Source organism: Jaculus jaculus, chromosome 7, assembly GCF_020740685.1.
Source record: "Jaculus jaculus isolate mJacJac1 chromosome 7, mJacJac1.mat.Y.cur, whole genome shotgun sequence".
Lineage (NCBI taxonomy): Eukaryota > Metazoa > Chordata > Mammalia > Rodentia > Dipodidae > Jaculus > Jaculus jaculus.
In genome coordinates, this window is record NC_059108.1 from 114,591,422 (window position 1) to 114,607,404 (window position 15,983).

Consider the following 15,983-nt stretch of genomic DNA (forward strand, 5'->3'; position numbering starts at 1 on the left):
CAGTATGTGAATTCAAGATTTCTTTTTTTATTTTAGAGAGTGTGTGAAAAAGAGAGAGACTGAGAAAGAGAGACACAGAGAAAGAATTGGTGCTCCAGGGCCTCAACCACTAAAATCAAACTCCAGATGCTTGTGCCAACTAGTAGGCATGTGTAACCTTGCATTTGCCTCATCTTTGTGCATCTGGCTTATGTGGGATCTAGAAAGTCAAATATGGGTCCTTAGGATTCACGGGCATGCACCTAAACTGCTAAGCCATCTCTCCAGCCCAAGATTTCCTTTCTTAAAATTTTTTATTGATGATTTCCATAATTGTAGACAATAACCCATGGTAATTCCCTCCCTCCCCCCACTTGCCCCTTTGAAACTCCATTCTCCATCATATCCTCTCCCCCTCTCAATCAGTCTCTCTTTTATTTTGATGTCATGATATTTTCTCCTATTAGGATGGTCTTGTGTAGGTAGTGTCAGGCACTGTGAGGTCATGGATATCCAGGCCATTTTGTGTCTGGAGGAGCACTGTTGTAAGGAGTCCTACCCTTCCTTTGCCTCTTACATTCTTTCCACCACTTCTTCCACAATGGACCCTGAGCCTTGGAAGATGTGATAGAGATATTTCAGTACTGAGCATTCCTCTGTCACTTTTTCTCAGCACCATGGTACCTTCTGAGTCATCCCAAGGTCAACACCATTGGAAAACAGAAGTTTTTCTAACCAAAAGTGAGAGTAACATTAATATATGGGTATGAGCATTAAGAGAAGTGTTTAATGGGCAGTTTGGTGAGCATAGTATATACATTTACCCAGACACCAGAAGACGTTACACCCCTAAGGCTCATGACTGTCCCTGTTGTAGGTTTTCAGTCCCAGGGATGTATTCCCACCCATGGAGCAGGCCTCCAGTCCAATTAGAGAGCGGTTGCTTCCCCCCCCACCCCATAACAGACGTGCCACTATTGCACCCATTCGCTAATTTGGCCTGCCTGGCCAAATTTAAAGCTTGCAGTGTCCACTGTTGAGTACCAAGATTTCCTTTTTAAATAATATTTTGATTTATTTCTTAGGGGAGAGAGAGAAAGTGTGTGTGTGTGTGTGTGTGTGTGCTTGTGTGTGGGTGTGGACTCTCTAGGGCCTCCTGCCACTGCCAACAAACTCCAGATGCATGTGCCACTCTATGCATCTGGCTCTACGTGGGTACTGGGGAATTGAACCTGGGCCAGCAGGCTTTGCAAGCAAGTATCTTTAACCACTGAACAATCTCCCAAACCGTCAAGATTTCTTTTAAGTCAATTATTAAAGGATTATTTTTAAATCTAAAACAATGTTTCTGATCAAAGTTTTGTTTCACAAAATACTGTTGTATTGTTTTGGTTTTGGTTTTGATTTTTCCAAGGCGGGTTTCACTCTAGGTAGTCAAGGCTGTCCTTGAACTCACTCTAGAGCCCTAGGCTGGCCTCGAACTCACAGAAATCCTCCTGTCTCAAACTCCCAAGTGATGGGACTAAAACCATGCATCACCATGTCCAGCTTTTTATGAAAATATGTTATGTAAGACATTTATTAAAGAGGTCTTCCTGCTTCAACTTCCCATTCATTTTAAACTAAGTGAATAAATTCATGTTTTAATTTCTCAATTTTAAACAAAAGCTCTTTGGGGTGGTCAGTAGTTTGTAAGAACATGGATACCAAAAAGTTTGAGAATAGTTCTTTTAATCAAATGTTGTTTGTGTGTGTGGTACTAGGGATAGAACCCAGGCCCTTCAGCATGTTAAACAAGCATTATACAACTACATTAGATCTTGGGTAAATTCTAGATTAAAAACTAGTATATGTGATTTGATATTCTAGGTAAGTGGGTAAAACAGAGGCATTCTTTAAATTAGGAGAGAAAACTTGTGGTTGGAATGTGGAATGTCCCTTATAGGCTCATGTGTTTGAACACTTGCTTGTCCCCAGCTGGTGGCGCTATTTGGTAGAGTTGTGGAGCCTTTGGGAAATGAAGCCTTGCTAGAAGAAGTGGGTCACTTGGGGCCAGGCCTTGAGGTTTTGTAGTCCTGCCCCACTTCCTTTTTTGCTGTCTCGTTTGCTGTCGCTGCCTGAATGTGACGGATGTGACTAGTAGAAGATGAGCTAAGGTTACCCCTGAAATCATCGGCTCTAACTTGTGAATCCCAGGACCAGAACAGGGTGATTCCCCATAGTGAGAAGTCGGCCATGAAGACCTATGAGCTCCCCAAAACAATTTAAGCCATTGCCAAGCACTTGATTATCCAACATAGCTAAAAGGTAAGACCCTATTGCTGAAGACACTGCAGGCTGCCATCTCAGGACACCGAGAGGGCACATGGAACAGAGAGGAAAGCCAGTCCTCTCCTGGTAAACCCTCATGGTGCTGGAAAGTGGTAGGGGAGCTACTGTGTGATAATGATCACCAATAGCATGGATAAGCATGATAGACCTTGCAAGCTAGCAACCCCCCAGCCAGACAAGGAGCACGCACCTATACAACAGTGGCACACAGCCTTTGTGGATAACCAACTGCCCTCCAATTGGACATGAGGCCAGCAGAGAACTCATACTGGTACTGGGAACCAAGTCAGTGCCCCACGGGCAGGAAACTCACAACCCCCAGAGAGCCCACTTTGTCCTCTTTGTCATCAAAGTGTCTTCCAGACTTCCATGCATATCCCCCTAAATCAAAGCTGCTCTCACCCTTGGTTGGAGAAGCTGTTTTATTTTTATACATGGCAGAGGACACTGGGGAAATCCAAGACCCATCAATTCAGCAAGAAAAGACAGCGGACTGCTCACCACGAGCTGTGCCACCTCTCCCACATTTACCAGGCTCCAGATGAAACCTCAGAAGTTGCAGAGACAAGTGGGAAATAGAAATAAACATGACAGAGAGCTGAAACACATCATAACAGAAATCCAGAGTCTACAAAAAACTCAACGCCCAAAATAACAAACAAACAAACAAAAAAAAAAAAAACTGTGAACACTCCTGCCAAGCCTCAGGGACTGTTGCCAAAGAGGGGGTTGGGAAGATCGAAAGATCCATAGGATGGGTAGAAATCTTCTGAGGCACAGCACGCCCTCCCCGACAGTCAACACCAAGGACCCTAACTGAGGAGGGCTCACATGGAGATGGGGACGGAGGGTTTGAAAGGATACAAGATTATAACCTGTATATACTTTTAAAGGAGCAAAGATTTGTTTGATTCATTGTTTGAAGGCCTTCAATCCTGGGATGAGTGGGAGACGTCATGTGGCAAAGGACGCTACTTATTTCATGACAGCTGGGAAGCCGAAAGCAACAAAGCAATGACCCCTGAAAGGCACACCACATTGATCCTCCACACTGGACCCCACTTCCTAATAGTCCTTTCAGCTGGGAACTTTTCAATGCACAGATGAGCTGGGACCCCCACCTCTCAATAGCATTACCACTGGGGACCAAGACTTTAACATGGAAGCCACTGGGGACATTTTATATCTCCTTTCATTTAACAAATCAAAGAACTTATTGTCACTAATTAACTCAATTAAAACATAATTTATTTAATTTTTTTTTACTCTACTTGCTTAGATTATTGAGGTCATTCTAAGGCACCAGAAAAGCACAGCTGAAAATCCTGACCCTACTTATTACCTGTATGAAGCCTCTCAGATTTGCATAATTTTCATGGTACAGTGATGCTGTTTGTTGGAACAGAAGTAAATACTAATGGCTGAGGGAGGGAGGATTAGAGAATTTTCATTTTGACTGTTGGCATGTATCTCAAGATTGAAAGTCCTGTCCAAAAGCTGGAGTAACATCTTTGAGATTTTGCATTGCCTATCATGTTCATCCCTGGATATTTTCCCATAGATTTTATAGGTTTAAGGTAACAGCAAATTGAATTAGAAATATCAAATATCTGTATATTTTAATTCTCTATTAAAATTGTGTCTAAGGAGCTGAAGAGATGGCTGTGTGGTTGCCTCGGAAGCCTGCAAAGCCCAAAGATCCACATTCAACTTTCCAGGTCCCATTTAAGCCAGACACAGTGACATGCATCCAAGGAGGTGCATGCGCCTGAATTTTGACTGCAGTGGCTGGAGGCACTGGTGCACCAATTCTCTCCCTCTGTCTCTTCTCTCTCATTAAAAACAAAACAAAACAAAAAAACAGTCTGTTGGGCTTCCCTCAAAAAAAAAAAAAAAGAAAGAAAAGAAAAGAAAAGAAAAGAAAAGAAAAGAAAAGAAAAGAAAAGAAAAGAAAAGAAAAGAAAAATTGTGCTGGGTGTGGTGGCACATACTTTTAATCCCAGCACATGGGAGGCAGAGGTAAGAGGATCACCATGAGTTCCAGGCCAGCCTTAGACTACATAGTAAATTCCAGGTCAGCCTGGCCTATAATGAGACCCTACCTCAAAAAAACAAAAAGAAAAAATTGTGTCTGAGAAATACAAAAGCAACAAAATATTGGCCCTTTGCCTTAAGCGTTTTGCTTATATATTTCAGTGTTGGGCACTGAACCCTAGACCTTAAACATGCCAGGCAATTGTTTTACCAGTAAGCAAATCCCTCACTCTAGTTATAAATACTTTTCAAGAAAAAAAATGTCCCTAAGCAAATGTTTAAATGCTAATAACATCTCAAAGAGAAGCAAGAGAGGTCTACTCTCCATTTAGTCCATTTTCTCTCCAGGAGAGAATTCCATGTTTAGACAATCTTTCAGTTTAATAAAATAATGTTTCCTGGACACATGACACCAACACAATAATTGGCTATTCAAATGTGTGTGTCTATAAACAGCAAACAGGAAGCTGGAATGGAACTGTCAGGTCAGGGGATCTGGTCATAAGTGCAGCGGGAAAGGGACCGCCCTACCTTCTGACATTATACAAGCATGCGCTCAGCTCTATGGTTCCTCAGATGTGTCACTGCCTGCCATGTCAGACGTCAGGTGATCCTCCAGTAAACTGACAGTTCATGGACTCATTCTCTTAAAGTAAGCACAGCTTTGGAGATTCCTCATTCTCATTTCACTCCCAAACATCAGCTGGTCCATGCAAGGTGATCTCCTCAAAAGGCACTAAAGTTTCAATGACCTTCTCGAAGCAAAGACTGCTATCTTATACTATCTATTTCCTTTTATTCTATAGTAATAAAACCCTCAATTAAAATTTTTTGTTTATTTTTATTTATTTTTATTTATTTGAGAGTGAAAGAGAGAGAAAGGGGCAGAGAGAGAGAGAGAGGGTGCACCAGGGCCTCCAGCCACTGCAAACGAACTCCAGACACGTGTGTCCCCTTGTGCATCTGGCTAACGTGGGTCCTGGGGAATCGAGCCTCGAACCAGGGTCCTTAGGCTACACAGGCAAAGGCTTAACCGCTAAGCCATCTCTCCAGCCCCAAACCCTTAATTTTTAAAACGGACATAGATCTGCCTTTAATTAACATTAACATGCCCAGCCCCTTGCAGCTGTGCACATGTGGCTAAGTTCCGGCTGATAAGACATCATTATAACGATTACAAAATTTCTTCCTTTTCCACCTTTCTGCTGGTTGGAGTCATAAATTGCAGGGAAATGTAGGGGAGAAAATTCACCACTTCCCTTGGCTCCCATCAGGCCTCCTCCTCCTCCCACAGGCTCACTTTGCCCGCTCTCATTAGGTATCCTCCACCTTCTTCTCCTCCTCCTCCCCATGGTCTTACTTTCAAATTATCTTCAGATTTTTTTTTGTCCTTCATTGAAAATTGAATCCATGAGAAAAGGGAGACCACAGCACACGTTCACCCACCTACCTGCTTCTGTGCCCATCTGCCTTACCTTCTCGCCTGTCTACTCTGAGCCAAGGCTAGCCCTAGTGACTGTGCATATTTATTCTGTCTCAGTTCCTCAAAACATCTCTCCCATTAGCATAAAGCATGCATCACTCTCCTATTCCAAAAGCACCCTCTTTGACCCTACTTCTCTTTAGTGTCTGCCTCTTTTCACTTCATAACCAAACTCCTCTAAAGAATTGTCCACAATACTCACAGTCTCCAATTAACTCTCTCCTTTTCATTCTTCCTTAGTCTACTCAGTACAACTGCCAGTGGCCACAATTCTCACTCCTTATTTCTCCTCAACCTGGCATCACTGTATTGTCTTCACTGGGTGGTATGGTCTGGCAATGAGATGTCCCTCATAGCTCATATTGGTTTATATTTGCTCACTATATTTGTTCACTGTTGACACTCTTTTTGGAGTTGGTGGAAACTTTAGGAGATGAGGCCTAGCTAGAGGAGGTAGGTCACTGGACATTTGTCTTTGAATGACAGCATGGCCAAGCATGTGGCCTGGCCTCAGCTAGTCAGCCTTTGTATCTGATCACCTTTAATGTTAGCAGTACAGGATTGCTTCATGGGAACAAGTGGTTGAGTTCAATGGAACAAAAACTCCAAGAGGAAAGGGGATTTTTGTTCAGTGGCTGCTGTGTGCATAACATCTGAACAAGTAAGTGGCAAGAAGTTGTGGAGTGGATGGAGCCAAAACTGTTGAGGACCTCTCTGATCACAAGCCCTTGAAATCCTCAATCACAGTCTTGGGAAAAAGTAAACACTATAAATCACTTACTGGTATACATCTGGTGCTGTCCAAGTCCTTTTCTTAAGAGTTGGCAACCTTAAAGCCCAATGTGGTGGAGCATGCCTTTAATTCCAGCACTTGGGAAGCAGAGGTAGGAGGATTGCTGTGAGTTTGAGGCCACCCTGAGACTACATAGTGAATTTCCAGGTCAGCCTGGACTAGAGCAAGACCCTACCTCAAAAAAAAAAATAAATAAATAAAGAGTTGGCAAGCTTTCTATAAAGATCCAGATAGTAAATATTAGTCATTGCAGGTAATAATGTTTCTGGTTTCAGGTATGTAACTACTCAACCCTGCCATTGTAATGGGCAAACAAAGGATGTGGCTATGCTCCAATAAAAACTTCTGTTACAGAACCATGTGGCAGGCTGGAGCTGGTCCAAAGGCCATAGCCTGGCAACTCTTGCTCTTAATAAATAGGATTCCTTACACCTTGCAAAGCTTGGGCCACCCAGAGTCCTGGATGCCTGTCTAATTGATTAAAATATGGCATAGTTTATATAAAATGAGAAGCATCTGACTTGGTGAGCTTGTACTGAACAGATCTTTCTGGAGCACTTGCAGTGTGACAGCCGCTAAGCTAAGTGCTGGGAGTGCAAGGACAAGGGAAGGACAGTGACTCAGACCCAGGCCCTCTCTGGAAGCAGGGGGCTCAGGTAGGTGAGTCAGGTCTGGTAGGTGAGGCAGACGTTATGCAAATGTTTAGGAAGAATAAGAGTGTGAAGGTGAATGCAAATGAGGAAAGAATAGTTCCCTGGAACAGGAGAGACTCCTCTCCCCATTTTCCTTTTGAAGTACTTTGTCTAAATTTAAAAAAAAAAAAAAGTACTTCTTTATTGCCTTGATTTGTAGGTAGGTCTTTTTAAAGTTGGCATCTCTCCCTAGCTTTACACAGCAGGAATAGCTTTCTCATGACTGAGAAGCCAGCTCCTTAATATTCAATCATCAATAAAGATGGCACCTTTTCTTCCTCTTTCTGTGGACTTTTCTGTAATGTATCTCCTTCCTGACCTCTGTCATAAAGATAAAAGCTTACTTTTCTTTTGGTTATCTCTATCGGGTGAGTTTAGGATAGCATCCTAAAGTTCTGACAAATGGTTCTTTTCAAGTTCTCTTAATTGAGGACTGGATATGATTTTGAGAACCTTCAATTCATCTGCATGCATCTGGAGTTCATTTGCAGTGGCTGGAGGCCCTGGTGTGCCTGTTCTCTCTCTCTCTCTCTCTCTCTCTCTCTCTCTCTCTCTCTCTCTCTCTCTCTTTCTCTGTTGCTCTCAAAGAAATAAACAAAATAATTATTTTAATTATTTTAAAAAGTTATTTGGGGGTGAAAGGAATTTTTTTAATTTAACTTCCTCAACAAGGGGAATGAGAATTCCCAAATATTGTTGGTAGGAGTCAAGTCAGGGATAGCCGTTCTGGGATGTTAGCAGATGCTATTTAGTGAAATTAAGTATTTATTAGTAATGTACACAGTGTATATGCAGCCATGTTGGTACCTATAGCTGTTCTTTATCCCTGGGAAATTGCCCTTAAGAAATCACTATAGGTCATGTATACAGTGTTGTTTATTGGCATCAACACACCTGTCCATTACTGGGGAAACCTCAAAACAGACAAAGCACAGCCGATGTACATGATGAACCAGAGTGCAGAACACACAGCCAAGATGTGATACACATGTAGAAACATTGGTGTGTCTTAAATTACACAATGAAAAAGAACATGAATGAAATTTATAACAAAATTACATTTATGTAAATAAAAAGCAGACAAATAAAACATTGCTTATTTTTTAAAAAAATTTTTCTATTTATTTTCAAGTACAGAGGGACAGACAGAGAGAGAGAGGGAATGGGCATGTCAGGACCTCTAGCTGTTGCAAACAAATTCCAGATGCAAATACCACTTTCTGCATCTGGCTTTATGTGGGTACTGGGGAATCAAACCTGGATTGTTAAGCTTTCCTGACAAATGCCTTAACCATTGCTTATCTCTCTCTCTCTCTCTCTCTCTCTTTTTATTTAAGAGAGAGAGAGAGAGAGAGGATGGCACACCAGGGCCTTCAGCTGCTGCAGATGAACTCCAGACACATGTGCACATGTGCAACACTGCATGCTTGCATCACTGTGCATCTGGCTTATGTAAGACCTGGAGATTTGAACATGAGTTCTTAGGCTCCACAGGCAAGCACCTTAACTGCTAAGCCATCTCTCTAGCCCTACATTACTTATTTTTAAAGACAGATGTATGTATGTATGACTAAAGACATAAGAAATATTTGATGGAATGGTACCAAATTCACAAAGAAAACAAGAAAGTAAAGATACAGCCTACAAATTTGGGGAAAAATCTTTGCCAGCTATTCTGTCTACCGAGGATTAATATCTAGAATATATGATGAAGTTAAAATTTTAACATGGCTGGAAGCCAGGAGAGAGTCAGTCCCCAGACAGTCAGCGTGTCTAGTGCCAGAAGGCGCTACATAGGCGACTGGGGGAAATGACCAAGATCTGTCCAAGCAACACATTGTTTAACCTAATTAGCAACAAATAACCGGATGTGATGTCCACACAAGTGCAATAGTGGTACACAGCCATGGTGAGGAATCATTTGCTCTTGATTTGGCTAACTGATCCACTCAGTGGTACTAGACCCATAGCTGGAGCTGGGAAACAAGTCAGTACCATACCCAAACATAAGCCCACTCTACAATATCAAGCTACCATCAATCACGGGGTATAAGAGGGCCTAAACCTATCATACTGTCTATCAAAAAAGTAAGTGTTATCTCAATTTTCTGGGTGCTAACTTACTCTCCGTTGGAGAATCTGCTTCTCTTTTCCAGATAGATGCAGATCCTAAGAAGAGAGCTGCCCCAACATACCTCAAAAGGGGCCCAACTGAAACTAAGGACAACTGGCGAAATAAGCAAGGGTGATGTTTTCCTGTGAACCGGATACCAGCACAAAGGGGAAGGAGATCAACGCAGAGAAAAATCAACTCCTACCAAATCAGAGAGCCAGAGCCTCAGAGGCCCCAACACCTCAGCACTGAAGCAGACCAAAAATGAACCCAACATGGCTCAGAGAAATCTTGTGGAAGAGGGGGTGGAAAGAATGTCAGAGTCACATGTTGGGTCATGATTTGCAGAGACATTTATCATACCAATAACTGGGGGCTAACTCCATAATGCATGACCCATTTTCATTAACAAGGAGGGTCTAATGGGAGGGGGTAGATCACAGATGAGCCTAAATAATGGTACCAAACTGCCTGTATTTACTGAAAAGAAAACTAATAAATTAAATTTAAAAAAATAAAATAAAGCAAAACAAAACAAAGAAAAAAATTTTAACACCAAAAGAATAATCAATCCAATCAATAAATGTCCAAAATGAACCGCAAGCATGTCTCAAGTGAAGTGCAAACAAGTGAAAATGAAGGCTAACCTGAAAAAATGTTCATTTTAACCACCAAGGAAATGTAATTAAAATATATTGACATTTATCTCGTCCTAGTCAGAATGGCTATCATCAGGAATAAAAGATAATAAATTCAGGCATGGTGGTGCACACCTTTAATCCCACAGTTGGGAAGCAGTGTTAGGAGGATCACTATGAGTTTCATGCCAGCCCGAGACTACACAGTGAATTCCAGGTCAGCCTGGGCTAGAGTGAACCCCGACATTGCAATCAGGCTCACATTGCTGACAGAAAACACCTGACCAAGAGCAGCTTGTGGGGAAAAGGTTTATTTTGGCTTACAGACTTTAGGGGAAGCTCCATAGTGTCAGGGGAAAATGATGGCATGAGCAGAGGGTGGACATCACCTTGCCAACATCAGGTGGACAAACAGGAGAGTGTGCCAAACACTGGCAAGAGAAATCTGGCTATAATACTCATAAGCTTGCCCCCCAAAATACAGTGCCTCCAAGAGGCATTAATTCCCAAATTTCCATCAGCTGGGAACCTACCATTCAGAATACCTAAGTTTATGGGTGACACCTGAATGAAATCACCACACTTGCCTTGAAAAAACTAAAATAATGATGATGATGATGTTGCCAAGGGTTTGGGTATAAGGAACCCTTATGCCTTGTGGATGGGATATAAATTGGTACAGCCATTATGATCAGTGTGGTGGTTCCACAAAATACTCAAAACAGACCTAATGTATGATCCATCTATACCACCAATGGGTATCAAAGCAACATACAATACAGATACATGCATACTCATGTTTACGGAGACATTTGTTACAATGGCCAGTTTATGAAATTAGGCAATGGCTAAAGAAATATGTACTATATATATATATATAATTGAATAGTATTCAGCCAAAAAGAATGAAATAATTTCATATGCAGGAAAAATGGACTGAACTGTGCATGTCACAGAAAAGATAGAAAAAGAAACAAAATTATTGCATATTTTCTCCAAGTAGAATCTAGGTAGGAAAAAAAACAGGATGACATAAAGGTAGAAGAGGGAAGAAAGGAATCCAAAGGAAGACAGGGAGGCCAAGGCAGGATAATAGAAGATGAATAAAACTATGGTATGTTATATGCATGTATGAAAATGTCACAGTGAAACATCTTATTTGGAATAGTTAATGTATACTAATAAGAACGATTTGTGTGTATGGGATATGGAAAAGAACAGAGATATAATGGAATAAGAGAAGGTTCCAGTATGACCAATGGTGGTAATATGCTTTGACCTCGAAATATAACCCATCCTTTATAAGCCTGAGATCTAAATAAGGGACAGAACATTAAAGGGAGGAAAGAATTCTCCCACACAAACAACTGATCAGTTCTCCAATGAATTAAACTATCATTCTTGCTTAAATTCCCTGTACCTGGACTGGTGCCCTAGAGCTAAATACAAATATAACCAGGGTAGTAACATGAGGGGTTATCAGAGAAACAGGAAGCACCTTTTTTAAAAATATTTTACTTTATTTATTTATTTGAGAGTGACAGAGAGAGAAAGAGGGAGAGTGAGAGACAGAGAGAATGGGTGCGCCAGGGCTTCCAGCCACTGCAAAGGAACTCCAGACACAAGTGCCCCCTTGTGCATCTGGCTAACGTGGGCCCTGGGGAATCGAGCCTTGAACCAAGGTCCTTAGGCTTCACAGGCAAGCGCTGACCCACTAAGCCATCTCTCCATACCAGGAAGCACCTTTTATAACTTCAAATTGGCTGCTTTGAAAGAAAATATCATCCATTGATTATGCATCAAAAACCATGGTCAAAGACCTTTTAAAAACATTTTATTTTCATTTATTTATTTATTGGAGAGAGGAAGACAGAGATTGAGAATGGGCATGCTAGGGCCTCTAGCTACTGCAAACGAACTCCAAACACATATGCCAACATATGCATCTGGCTTTATGTGGGTACAACTAAGCCATTTGTCCAGCCTAAAGACCTTTTATTTATTTATTTTTTTTATTTTTTATTTATTTATTTATTTGAGAGCGACAGACACAGAGAGAAAGACAGATAGACGGAGAGAGAGAGAATGGGCGCGCCAGGGCTTCCAGCCTCTGCAAGCGAACTCCAAACGCGTGCACCCCCTTGTGCATCTGGCTAACGTGGGACCTGGGGAACTGAGCCTCGAACCGGGATCCTTAGGCTTCACAGGCAAGCGCTTAACCGCTAAGCCATCTCTCCAGCCCTTTTTTTATTTTTTATTTTTCCGAGGTAAGGTCTCACTCTAGCCCAGGCTGACCTGGAATTCACTATGGAGTCTCAGGGTGGCCTCGAACTCACGGCGATCCTCCTACCTCTGCCTCCCGAGTGCTGGGATTAAAGGCATGCGCCATCACGCCTGGCAAGACCTTTTAATATAGGATATTTATATTGCTGAGGACACCACATGCTGCTGACACAGAACACTGAGAGATCTGACTAGAATCTGGAAGGGAGCCAATTCCCAGATGGTTAGCCCATATAGTGCTGGAAAATGTTGCATGAGCTATTGTGAGAAAGTGGCCAACAACATTGAGAGCAAGCAGGGGACACTTCTATTAGGAACATCGAGAGTTCAAGGCCACCCTGAGACTACATAGTGAATTCCAGGTTGCTAGAGTGAGTTGAAAACAAAACAAAACAAAAAAGCAACCAGCCTGCCACCAGCCTGCCTGACAAGATGGATATACCTGTGCAATGGTAGCACCCAGGTTTAGTGGGTAACCAATGGCTTTATTTGGCTAAGAGACAAGCACAGTGGGAAGGAACCCATAGCTGGAACTGGGAAACAGGTCAGAATCCTACGGAGACAAAGACTATGGTCTCCGATGACAAGTTCCCACTAGCCTTTGGCTAAAAGAGGAGTAACATCCATCAAAATCTCTATAAATTGGGCTGGAGGAATAGCTTAGTAGTTAAAGCACTTGCCTGCAAAGCCAAAGGACACAGGTTGGACTCCCCAGGACCCACATAGGCCAGATGCACAAGGTGGTGCATGCTTCTGAGTTCACTGGAGTTGCTAAAAGCCCTGGTGTGGTCATTCTCTCTCTCTCCCTCTCTCTCTCTCCCTGCCACCCTCTGTTTCTCAAACTAAATAAATAAATAAATAAAATTTAAGCATCTTTATAAATTAACAATGCTCATCCCATTTCACCTATGCTGACTTCATTCTCCATTGCAGAATCTTTTTCAGAAAATAGCAAGAACCTAGCAGATAAACCACCTCTCTCACACACCAACCAGGGTCCAGGTGAAACCAGAGAGGAATTGGTGAGATGAGCAAGAATGCTGCTTTCATAGTGAGCCTGACAACCTGCACCAGGGTGAAGGAGACAAACATTGAGGACACTCAACATGTACCAAAGCAGAAATCCAGAAGCTCCTGAGAGCTCAACACTGAAGTAGACTAAAACACGGGAAATTTTGCAGAACAGAGGGTGAAAGAGCCACAGGTTGTAAGGGCATACCCAGAGGCATTGCCCCACAACAATGTCTGACTGCTGCTCTCACAACTCATAAACTACAGCCTCATGGGGAATATCAGCAATCCCACTGAGGAAGGCCCACAGTGGAACGGGGGCAGGGAGGAGGGAAATGATGGTCTCAACATGTGTTCTGTCCATACAAAGTATACACTTAATAAAAAGAAGAAAGCTAGAATATTTAGATACTATTCTAAGTAGATGGCAATAGTATTCTATTGACCTAATTGAAAGTTTGCTTATGAGCAATCCCTAACTTTTAATTGGATCTTAATACATTCACTTCGTTGGATGTGAATATTCATTGCTAGACATTAATAAGATCTCTGGTAATGATTTTATGAGTTGCACATAATTATTTCTTCTACTGCCTGAGTTAATTCTCAGCTGTGCGGTATTTATGTGTTTTCTATTATACATAAAATTCAAAAGTGAGACAGTTAAATTTTGTAATCTAATGAAATCATTAGCTGGGAGGCCCTCATTTGTACAAAGATCAAGTATCTATGAGAATATGAAAGTCAAATTAGCACTGAAAATCTGCAAACTTTCATTTCTTTGGAATCAGACATGAAGGTATTATGAAGCAGAATACTAATTAGGTATCACTACAGTTATCTTTCCTTAAGAATGGAGCCTTTTGGCTTAGCAGTTAAGGTACATGCCTATGAAGCCTAAGGACCCAGGTTCTATTCTCCAGGTCCCACATAAGCCAGATACACATGGTAGTGCATACATTTGGAGTTTGTTTGCAATGGCTAGCAGCCCTGGTGCGCCCATTCTCTCTCTCTCTTTCTCCCTCTCTCAAATAAATAAATAAATATCGTTTAAAAATGGGGCCTTTGAGAAATAAATTTAACAAGCAATCCAAGAGCTTCCAGTTAACAAGTGAGTCAAGATTTTATTTGGATCTACAGAATCACCTCTGCATTTTGACTCTTCAGTCTGGGCAGTGGTGCCTCTATATAAGTAAACAGGTATGGACAGAAGTATGAATAGAGAGATGGATGAAATGAAATCTTATTTCATTTTGAATGATTATTTAACTTGCTTGACTATTAGTGGTTTCAATTCCATTGTTATAGACACATAAAACAGTATCATAAAGCAACTGTAAAATGAGAAAAGGAGATAAACACAACAAAAGATACTGGTTTTGTGTTTCTTTTGTGATTATTAAGTGTAAGCATCTTCTGCTTCAAATAACATCTGGAGTATTTGAACAGAAGCAATCTTTTAAAAGTATTGTAAGGGCTGGAGAGATAGCGTTGTGGTTAGAGCACTTCCCTGTGCTCTAAGTACCCAGGTTCAACTCCCCAGTACCCATGTAAGCCAGATGTACAAGGTGGTGGTGCATACATCTGAAGTTTGTTTGCAGTGGCTAGGCCTTGGCATGCCCATTCCCCCCCCCCTCAAGTAAATAAACAAAATATTTTTTAAACAAAACATTTTTAAAAACTGCTGTATGGATGGAGGGTTTGCTTAGTGGTTAAGGTGTTTGCCTGCAAAACCAAAGGACCCAGGTTAGATTCCCCATGACCCACATTAGCCAGATGCACAAGGGGGCACACACAGCTGGAGTTCATTTGCAATGGCTGGAGGCCCTGGCTCACTCGTGCTCCCTCTCTCTCTCTCTCTCTCTCTATCTCTCTCTCTCTCTCACTCACTCTCTGTATCTCTCCCTCTTTCTCTATCAAATAAATAAACAAATAAAAATGAAATTTAAAAAATTACTGTAGACAGGCTATCAAGATGCCATGCTGGAAATTAGAAGGAAGACAGCTCCCAGTGTGCTAGCTCCTATAGTACAGGAAAGTGCTATGAGAGCTACTGGAAGGTAATGGTTACCAACAGCATGAACAAGCAGGGGATCCTTCAAACTACCAGTTCAACCAGCTGGACAAGATATACACACCTGTGCAACAGTGGCACACAGCCTATGCAGGTAACCAACAGCTCTCTGACTGGCTACGAGGCCCACTCAGTGGGAGACAACTCATACTGAGTACTGAGAATCAAGTCAGAGTCCTATGGATAGAAAAGTCATAGACTCTAAAGAGAAGCTCCCATTGGTCTTTGGCTAAAACGCATATGTGGCTACACCCATCAAAATGTCCCTTAAATAACTATGTTTATCTCCTTTAATCCATGCTGCTCTTGGTTGAAGAATCTGTTTTTTGTTTGTTTTGTTTTACAGATGGCAGCAAACAAAAACCAATACAAGAAAAGATAACCAACTGCCTAGCATGACATGAGCCACCTCTAGCACATCTGCCATCTGCCAGGACCCAGGAGACATCTAGAGGAAGTGGCAATTTAAACATAAATGCAGCTCTCATTGCTATCCTGACAACCTGCTCCATGGAGATGGCTATAGACACTAAGGACACTCATAATTCATCA